The sequence below is a fragment of the Macrotis lagotis genome, chromosome X (genome assembly GCF_037893015.1).
Source record: "Macrotis lagotis isolate mMagLag1 chromosome X, bilby.v1.9.chrom.fasta, whole genome shotgun sequence".
Lineage (NCBI taxonomy): Eukaryota > Metazoa > Chordata > Mammalia > Peramelemorphia > Peramelidae > Macrotis > Macrotis lagotis.
The window spans coordinates 198,382,252-198,393,183 of record NC_133666.1 but is presented as its reverse complement, the minus strand read 5'-3'; the positions used below and the strand labels follow the sequence as shown (position 1 = coordinate 198,393,183).

The following is a 10,932-nucleotide window of genomic DNA, read 5'->3' as shown; positions in this document are numbered from 1 at the left end:
CATATTATTTTATCATTATTTTCTTTTAAAATTGTGAGTTCCAAATTTTTCCCTCTCTCATTATTGGTCATCCTTTATCCATTGAGAAAGTATTCAATATGCTATAAATTACACATGTAAAATCATTCAAAATGCATTTTCATATATTCTATATTTTTAAAACACAAGAAAAATATGGAAGTGCAGAAATTATATTTCATTTTGGACTTAGAATTCATCACTATTCTGTATAAAGGAGAAAAACCTTTTTTCATCATTAATCCCTTGGAATTTTCTAGCATCACTGTATTCATCAGAGTAGTCAATCCTTTTTTTTTTATTTGTACTTTCCATTTTATCATGCCTAACCTGTAAATCTTTAGGAATATGCAACCTGTGACAGATGGGCTTCAGAAAACAGACATGATATATAAAGGAATTTTAAAAGTTAATTATAGAAAAATTAAAAAAGGTCTTGAAAAATCAACTTGTATTTTTTCTAAGTTCCTTATAAAACAGTAAGTTTTCAAAAGATCTCTCTCCATGCACACAAAGTCCACCATGCTTTTGGTCCAGAAACTGCTGACAGAAAGATGGATGCAGTTGAATCTTTGAACGTGTGTACTTGCCCCAAATATGCAACATAAACATTGAAGCAATAAACAGAAGACTCATTACCAATACTGGAAAAGGACCAACTTTGAGCCCAGGAGAATCTTCAGTATAGAACCTCCACATCCCCACTATGCCTGCTGAAGTTGTACGACCTGCACTCTTTTTTCCACAGCATGCATTTTTCGTTTGCCTGACCATTGATCCCGCAGCCTTCGTGGCCACGGCTTTGCTGGGAGACTGGCCTGAGGTGCCCACGTTGGTACTGCTGGGAGTAGGCCCCGGCATCGCTGAAGCCCACTTGGTAACAGAGGCTCCGTGGCTGCGGCAGTCACCGCAACCAGTATCTTACATTTCCTTTGAGCTGCTTCAATAAAATGTTAAAAAATATGATAGACCTCTGGAGAAAGCTTAATGGGAGTAGAAAGAATACATCTTTTTCTCTGCAATCTATGACAACTATACAAAAATAGACCATGTGGAGGGCATAAAAATTTTACAATGAAATGACGTAAAGTTGAAATTATAAATGGAATCTTTCCAGATTTTGATGCAATTAAATACATTTATTAATCTTGAAAAGATAAAATTACTTGGAAATTTAATAAGCAAAATTTAAAGAATGCGATAATCAAACAACAAATCATAGAAATAATCAATCATTTCGTGCAGGAAAATGACAATGAGACAACAAACCAGAATTTATGGGATGCAGGTAAAGCAGTATTTTAGAGAAATATCTTATTTATTTTCTAATTATATATGATAGTAGTTTCTACCTATCATTTTTGGTAAGTTTTTGAATTTTACACTTTTTCCCCTATGCTCTCTTCCCTTTTCCTACCTCCCCACAGATGATAATCTGATAATCTTTACATTGTTTCCATGCCATGAATGTATTGAGCAAAATTGAATGAGTTGAGATAAAAAAATATTCTTCAGGTAAAAATAAAGCATCAGAGATAGTAAAATTATGTAGTACATAAGACAACTTTTTTTTTAAAATAAAGGTAATAGTCTTGGATCTTTGTTTAATATCCACATTTCATTCTCTGGATAAAGATGGCATTCTCCATCACAGATACTCGAAAATTGTCCCTGATTATTGCATTGTTGGAATGAGCCAGTCCATTAAGGTTGATCATCAACTCCAAGTTTCTGTTAGGGTGTATAATGTTCTCCTGGTTCTGCTCATTTAGCTCACCACTAACACATGCAAGTCTTTCCAGGCTTCTCTGAAATCCAATCCTTCCTGGTTTCTATTAGAACATTAGCATTCCATAACATACATATATGAAATCTATTCAAACATTCACCAATTGATGAACATCCCCTTGATTTCCAATTCTTTGCCACCACAAACACAGCTACTATGAATATTTTTGTAAAAGTTATGTTTTTACCCTTTTTCACAATCTCTTCAGGGTATATAGATGTAGTAATGCTATTGCTGGATCAAAGGGTAGGCACATTTTTATTGCCCTTTGTGCATAATTCCAGATTGCTCTCCAGAAAGGTTGGATCAGTTCACAGCTCCATCAACAATACACTAGCATTCCAGTATTACCACATCTCATTCAGCTTTGGTTACTGTCCTATCTGGTCATATTGGCCAATCTGAGAGGTATGAGGTGTTACCACAGAGGTCCTTAATTTGCATTCCCCTACTCATTGATAATTTAAAACTATTTTTTTCATATGACTATGACTTTTTTTCATATGACTATTTCCTCATCTGCAAATTGCCTTTGAAAATCCTTTGACCATTTGTCAAATGGGGAATGGCTTTTTTTTTATAAATTTGACTCAGTTCTATATATAATTTAGAAATGAGTCCTTTGCTAGAAACATTAATTGTAAAAGCTGTTTCCCAATTTATTACAATTCTATTGACCTTGGTTAGAGTGGTTTTGTTTTCTGCAAAATATAATCAAAATTATCCAGTTTGATTTTAATGATGCTATCCATCTCTTCCTTGGTCATAAACTACTTCCCTTTCCATAGATCTGACAGATAAATGGTTCCTTTGTTCTACTAGTTTGCTTATAATGTTGTGTTTTATGTCTAAGTCCTACATCCATGTTGAACTTATCTTGGTAAAGGGTGTGTGATGTTGGTCTAATCCAAGTTTCTGTCATACTATCTTCCAATTTTCCCAACAATTTATTGAAGATAGAGTTTATCCCAGAGACTGGGATCTTTGGTTTTATGAAACAGCAGATTACTATAATCATTTCCTGCTGTCACTTTTGCACATGTTCTATGTCACTGATCCTCCCCTCTATTTCTTAGCCAATACCAGACAGCTTTGATAACTGATGGTTTATATTGTAAAGTTTAGATCAGTAAGGCTGTCACTTTCTTTTGCACTTTTTTCATGATATTCCTTAACATGTTTAATTTTTTTCTCCAAATAAATTTACTTATGATTCTTTGGCTCTTTAAAGTAATTTTTTGGAAGTTTGATTGGCAAGTCCCTAAATAAGTAGTTAAACTTAAGTAGAACTGTCATTTTTATTATATTAGCTCAGTTTATCAATGAACAGTTAATATTTGCCCGGTTATTTAAATCAGATTTTATTTGTGTGAAAATATTTTATACTTGTTTTCATGGAATTTCTGAGTCTGGCTTTATAGATAGACTCCTTAGGTTTTTTTTATATAGTCTGAAGTTCTTTTAAGTGGAATTTCTTTTTCTAGCTCTTGCTGTTGTATCTTTCTAGCAGTATATACAGAAGCTGAGGATTTACATGGGTTTATTTTAGATCCTGTCTTTACTAAAATTTCTATTTGTTTCTAGTAATTTTTTCCTAATTTTTAAAATTTATCTTTGAATTTTGCAATTTTTCCCCTAATCTAATTTCCCTCTTCCCACCCTAACCCCATTAAACCATCCCAGCCTTCCTGCTATGAGAAGAATGGGATGGTTCAATATTAGGAATGCAATAATCACAATTGGACATATCATTAACAAAACCAACACAAATCATATCATTATGTGAAGATATGTTCAAAAAGCCTTTCTCAAAATACAGTCTATCAGCAATGATTACATGTAATGAGGATAAACTAGGATCATTTCTAAAAATATAACTATTACTATTCAATACAGTATTTGGAATATTAGTTTTAGCAATAAAAGAAAAAAAGAAATGGAAGGAAATGAATAGACATTGAGGAAGCATACCTGACTCTCTTTGCAGATGATATGATGGCATACTTAGAGGACTCTGGAAAATCAATTAAAAACTACGTGAAAGAATTAACAAATTTAGTAAAGTAGCAGTATATAAAGTAAACCTACATAAATCATCAGTAGTTGAATGAATAACAAAATCCAAGAGCAAAAGATAGAAAGGGAATTCCATTTAAAGTAACTGTAGACATCATAAAATACTTGGGAATCAACTCAGAAACTGAATGAACATAATTACAAAATACTTTTCACATATAAAAGATTGATCAAAACAATTGGAAAAACTTCAGTTTCTCATAGTTAGACTGAGATAAGAGAATAAAAATGACAATTATTCCTAAATTAAATTGCTTAGTGAGGGTTACAGCAATCAAACTACCAAAAGCTTATAAAAACAGCCAGAAAAAAATGATTTCATAGTTTATCTGGAACAATGAAAGATCAAAAATATCAAGGAAATTCATGAAAAATAATATGTAAAGGAAGGTGGCCTAGTTGTACCAGATCTTAAACTATATTATATAATGCAGCAATAATCAAAAGTTACTGGTACTATTTAAGAAATAAAATAAAGGACTACTGAATTACAATAGCGAAAAAATATGACAATAAATAGTAGTAAATAATAATAATAATAATTTAACAATAATAATAATAGTAATAAATAGTAATCTATTGTTAGATAAATTCAAAGACAGTAGTTTCTGGAATAAGAACTCACTAACAAAAACTGCTAGAGAAATGGAAAATATTACGGCAAAAACTAGGATAGATCTACATTTCACAATCTATACCAAAAAAAAGGTCAATACTATAGACCAATTAACAGATCAAGAAATACCGTATCTGTCAGACCTGTGGAAAAGGGAGAAATTTATGACTATGCAAGAAATAGCATACATTATACATTGCAGAAAAAATAATTTTGTCTATTTATTAAACTGAAAATTTTTGTCCTAACAAAGTTAGTGCAATCAGTCAAGATTAGAAAAAAAAACAGAAAGCTGGGAAACAACTTTTACAGATAGGGGTTCTGATAAAGTTATCATTTCTAAAATATATAGGGAATTGAATCAAATTATTGAGGTTATAATTCATTCCTCAATTGAAAAATGGTCAGAAGTTATGAACAAGCAATTTTCAAATAAAGAAATTAAAACTAAACATAATTGTATGAAAAAATACTCCAACTCATTATTGATTAGAGAAATGCAAATTAAAGCAACTTTAAGGTACCATTCCACACTGATGAGACTTGCTAAATTGACTCAAAGGGAAAATGATCAATGCTGGAGAGTTGTGTGAAGATTGAGACATTGAATCACTGTAGATGGAGGTGTGAAAAAATTCAACCATTCTGGAAAGCAAAAGGGAGCTATGCCCCAATAGCTATAGACATGATAATACCTTTTGAACCACTAATACAAATATTAAGCCAATACCTGAAATAAATAAAAAAATAGGAAAAATTCCACATATTCAAATATTTATAGAAGTTCTTTTTGTAGTGGAAAGGAACAAGAAATTGAGGAAATGCCCATCAAGTGGGGTATGATCTAAGCAAGTTATGGTAAATGAATGGAATACTATTTTTCTGTAACAAAGCATGAATGATTGAGTTTTAGAGAAGTATGGAAAATATTAGAGGAACTAATGTGGAATGAGGGGAATAGATCCAAGAGAACATCATATACATTAACAACAATGTTGTGAGTTGACCAACTATGATGTTCAGAGATCTGGGAGATGTGTTAGGGACAACATTCAGAAGAAAACAAAAATAACCAAAATTACCCCGCAAATCTGAATGGATTCTCTCTTCACTTCTTAGTAACTTCTCTTATGTTTTCTTCCTCTTCCATGGTTGTCTTTCTTCACACTTTGTCCCAATTCCCCATACACAAGATGATTAATATGCAAACTATATTAAGCACAAGTGAACATATAAAACTTTTACTAGACTGTCACTGAGGGAAGGGAAAGGGAAGCGGTAGAAAACTGTGGCACTTCTAAATATGCAGGTGAATAAAGATTGAAACACTTTCTGGAACTGGAAAAATAAAAATAAAATATCAATAAAAATATCATTAGAATTAATAAAAAGAAATGCACAGAGGGCGGCTAGGTGCCACAGTGGATAGAGTATCGGCCCTGGAGTCAGGAGTCCCTGAGTTCAAATCTAACCTCAGACACTTAATAATTACTTAGCTGTGTGGCCTAGGGCAAGTCACTTAACCCTATGTGCCTTGCAAAAATAAAAATAAAAAAACCTAAAAAATAAAAAAAAAAGAAATGCAAAGGAAAGTGACCTAGACATACCAGATGTCAAGCTATATTACAAAATGGCAGTCATCAATATATTATGGTACAGTCTAAGAAGCAGAGAAGTGGATCAGTGGAATAGATTAGGTACAAAAGAAACAGTAGTAAATGAATATTAGTAATGCAGTTTTTCATAAAAGTAAAGGTAACCTCTGCGATAGGAACTCACTATTTGAAAAAAATCTGTTTTTAAAACTGGAAAATAAAATGGCAGAAACTAGGAATAGACCAGCAACTCTACATAGATAAGGTTGTAATCATTACAAAATTTAGATATAAATGGTCATACCATAAACCAATTAAGAGAGCAAGGGATAATATAACTCTAAGTCTATGGAATATACATAAGTTAATCAAAAAAATATAAGAGAGCATCAATTGCAAAATAGATAATTTAGATTGCAATAAATTTAAAAGAGTTTTGCATAGATAAGATCAATGCCCCTAAGATTAGAAAAAATGCTGAAACCCAGGAAACTATTTGGATATTTAGTGTTTCTGATAATCGAATCATTTCTAAAATAGAGAGGGTCAGCTAGGTGGCCCAGTGGATAGAGCACCGGCCCTGGAGTCAGGAGTACCTGAGTTCAAATCTGGCCTCAGACACTTAATAATTACCCAGCTGTGTGGCCTTGGGCAAGCCACTTAACCCCATTTGCTTTGCAAAAAAATCCCTTAATAAAATAGACAGAGAACTGAGTCAAATTTATAGGAATATATTCTCCAATTGAAAAGTGATTCAAGGAGGTGAACAGGCAATTTCCAATTGAAATTAAAGCTATATATATATATATATATATATATATATATATATATATATATATACATATATTGTCATATGAAAAATGCTCCAGATATTTATTGTTTAGAGAAATATAAATTAAAGTAATTCTTTAGAACCACCTTATCCTATCAGATTGGCCAATATGACAAAAAAGTAAGATGAATAATGTTGGAGAGAATGTGGGAAAAAGGAGAAGCTAATGCATTGTTGGTGGAGCTGTGAACTTATCCAAACTTTCTGGAGAGTAACTTGGAACCTAATGGTCTATCCCCCAAAGACACTATTAAAAAAGATGTACATAGGGGAGGCTAGGTGGCATATTGGATAAAGCACAGGCCTTGGAGTCAGGAGCACCTGGGTTCAAATCTGGGCTCAGACACTTAATAATTACCTAGCTGTGTGGCCTTGGGCAAGCCGCTTAACCCCATTTGCCTTGCACAAAAAAACTAAAAAAAATAAAAGATGTACATATACAAAAATATGGCATAACTTTTTGTAGCATCAAAGAATTGGAAATTGGGAAGATGATCACATGTTGGGTAATTGCTAAATAAGTTATGGCCTATGACTGTAATGGAGTATTTGGAGTATTACTGTTTTCTGAGAAATTATGAGTAGCCAGACCTTATAAAAGCCTGGAAAGTCTTGCAAGAACTTTTACTGAATGACGTGAGAGGAAGGAGGACATTGTGCACATTAACAGCAACAGGGTAATATGATCAGCAATGATGGACACAGTTTATCCCAGCAGTGCAGTGATCAGTCATATCTGAGAAACAAATTGTGGGGAATGTCATACACATCCAGAGAAGTCCATAGTGTCTTAATGCAGTGGAAGTCATACCATATTTACTCTTTAAAATGTCTTTTACTTATTTTATTTCTTTCTCATTGCCTTCTTCCCTTAGTTTTAATTCTTCTTTCCCAACATGACTAATATTAAAATATGTTAAAGAAATTGTACATGCACAACATATACAAGTTTGCTCACTACTATGAATGGGGAGGGTTGTAAAATATTTGACGTTTAACAACTTGCAAAAGGATGAAGGACTATCTTTGCATGTAACTAGAAAAAAATCAAAATAAAAAAATGATAACTGCTGTCTGCCCTTTCCTCATCCATTTGTGAGATTAACTTTTCTTGCCCAAGTGCAATATGTGGAAATCAGTTTGAATAATCTTGATGACTTCCAAATTTTTCCATTCTTTAAAGATAAATTATATCCCCATTTAAAACAGTCTCATTTTACAGGTAGTTTTTGATTCACTGAGATCCTCATTTTCAAATCATCTTTATAAGAAAAATCAATATTTTTATTAGCATTAGGCACTCCACATATCTTGTTCGGTTTTCCAAAGTTTTATATTAATCCATGTTGACATAAATAACCTTGTGTATCCTAGTCTTGAACAGCAGCAGAAGCAAAAAAGGATGAAGAAAAGACTCTTCGGGACTGGGGTTATTTTATTCTCACAGAAAAGTAAAAAAACTTAGTCACACCTGCCTGATTTCTCAGATGCATTTAAGAGCTCTCAAATAAATGAAGAAGCATCTGAAGGCCATTCTTACCTCCTTTTTCTTTTCTAAATATGTACTCCCACATTCTCAAAGTGGATATCATATATTTCCTGCAGTGCAAAATTTTGTATAAAGCTACTTTGCAATCTTGGAGTGTTCTCAGGGAACTGGCCACCCACACTGAGCAATATAGGGACAAAATTGAAGAAGCTTTTTAGCTTTTATAGCTTATTGATTTTTATATTTTCTGATATATTAGAGCAATTTTTCAAATGTATCCTCCTTACCTTGATATCTTGAGTGTGGAGAGAGGATTTCACATTTATTAGCTTTGCTTTGTGGGGAAAAAATACAGCAGTAGTAATACTTGAGAGTTATCTCAGAGATATAAATAGTTTTGGTATTTAAAAAAATCGATTCCCAAAATAAAATTCAAAGCTTGTGTGTAAGTGTTACATAAAAAGCAGATAATAAGTAATACACTTTTCAACTTGGGAACAAAGATGGTTTTCAAAAGTCTAGTTCTAGACAGAGTTGACCTTATTGATGCTCAGTATTTTTAAAATAGAAAAGTTCTATCTTAATGGAGAGCAAATAAAGTGGTAAATACTTTCCCCCATTATCTCTGGTCATCTGTGATAGCAAGAAAGAAATGAATGCAGTATAACCTTCTTTTCAAATGGCAGCACTTTTTCCCCCTTCAGAATGCAGGTTATGAGATGAAGTAGAAAATATGTCATACTAAAGATACTTTGAAAATTTGTATTTTTAAACAAGGGAAGAAAGGAACTATATTATGAAATGATATATCACTAACATTTCTATTTTAAAAAAGTCTACATATTCTTTGTTATTTCATAAGCATAGTGGATAGAGTATGGAACATGAAGTAAGGAAAACCTAGATTCCAATTCTTCCTTTAAGTGGAAGATGGTGCTTAAATTAGTAAGTCAATTTTAGCCTCAGAAAATAATTAAGACTATTTGTTAAAGAGAGATTGTGGCCTCTGTCTCTGAAAAGGTATTCCAAATTGGGAATGCACAAACTAATTCAGCAACACTTACTTGATATGTTTTGTGGTATAATTAATAATAAGTACATGGGAACTTTGAAAACTTCCCCTTTCAAGTCCATACATTACCCAATTTACCCGCTAAATAATCATTAGCAAATTGTGGGTCTTCATTAACTATATCAGGACATGCCTTTTACTATTTTCACTTGAGTCTGTAAAATGATTTTAGGGACACTGGGAAAATGGTTTGTCTACCATACCACTCTTGTACAATCTGTTATAGTATATATCATGCTATCACCCAGAATAAAGTTTTTTTCCACTTCTTATACATGTGTGTCATGAGTTCCTTTGACAGTTTGATGAAATTTATAAATACCTTCTCAGAATAATGTTTTATGTGCACGAAACAAAATACATATGTTAAAAACAGTTACATTACAGTCATTAGCAAATTAAAAGTTCCTGGACCCACATTAATAATCTTTGATTTAGAAATTCAGTCTTTTGTTGTTGTTGTTGTTGTTGTTGTTGTTGTTGTTGTTGTTAGGAATAATTTCTCAGAATATTTTTAAATTGAATATGTATTTAAAATGTAGATTGTTATTATTAAGCATTAACTTTTCACATATAAGATACCAATAGTAGGGATAAGAAGAAAATAAAGGATAAAGATCTGTTCATTGGACAAAGAACAGAGAGAACAAATTCCATTGTGACATGGAAGTAGAAGTTCAATAATGTGGGAGTGCTAGATGCCTTCCAGAAGATAAAACAAGTAAATAAGAGATTCACAGAGTGAAAGTAGCTGCTATTATGGAAGTCAACTTTTTCCACCTTTGAAATTTTCCTGGATTTGTAATTTTAGCAAAGAAGAAATTATAATTAAAATTTTCAAACCTAAGGAGAGCTCCTAGAGAATCAGATTATTTTCATTACTTTTGATCTCAAGATTTCACATGCCATGTTCATTTTCAGATAATCTTCTTGGCTTTAGAATATATTGAAAGATGCCAATTTTGATTTGTTGACACATGTTTTCTGACAGAGGATGATATGCAAGTAAGGAATATGCCATCTTTGATCCATTTCATTGAGCCAAGTTTGGAGTCAGGCATTATGTACTGATTTCTTTCAGTACAGTTCTTCACAATTGTGTAGCTACTCTGAGTAAAGAGCAGGTACCCTTAGGCACCTGTTACAGTGGGAAAATGTATCAGATAACTTCCACCCTTCCCATTGTCCAATTTATACTTGGAAATATGATTGTGAAATGGTGAAATCAATATTAGCTTAGAATTAGGAGAAAAACATTATCTTGCAAGACCTTATACTTCAAAACTAGTATAGAAATTTTCAGAGTAGGCATATAAACACATGCTGAATTAGGTTAAATTTATACAATTACATAGGATTAAATAATTAGTATTATTAAACCAATTCTTCCTATTTCTCTGTGATAAAGGGAACCTAAGAAGTAAAGAACTTTTTAACTTCATTTT

The 10,932-nt window shown here is 32.2% G+C and overlaps 1 pseudogene; it reads right to left on the bottom strand.

Annotated features, from left to right (window-relative positions):
- Nucleotides 1–339: 339 nt before the first annotated feature.
- Nucleotides 340–879, bottom strand: LOC141501825 (protein transport protein Sec61 subunit beta pseudogene; annotated as a pseudogene).
- Between the last annotated feature and the right edge of the window lie 10,053 nt (nucleotides 880–10,932).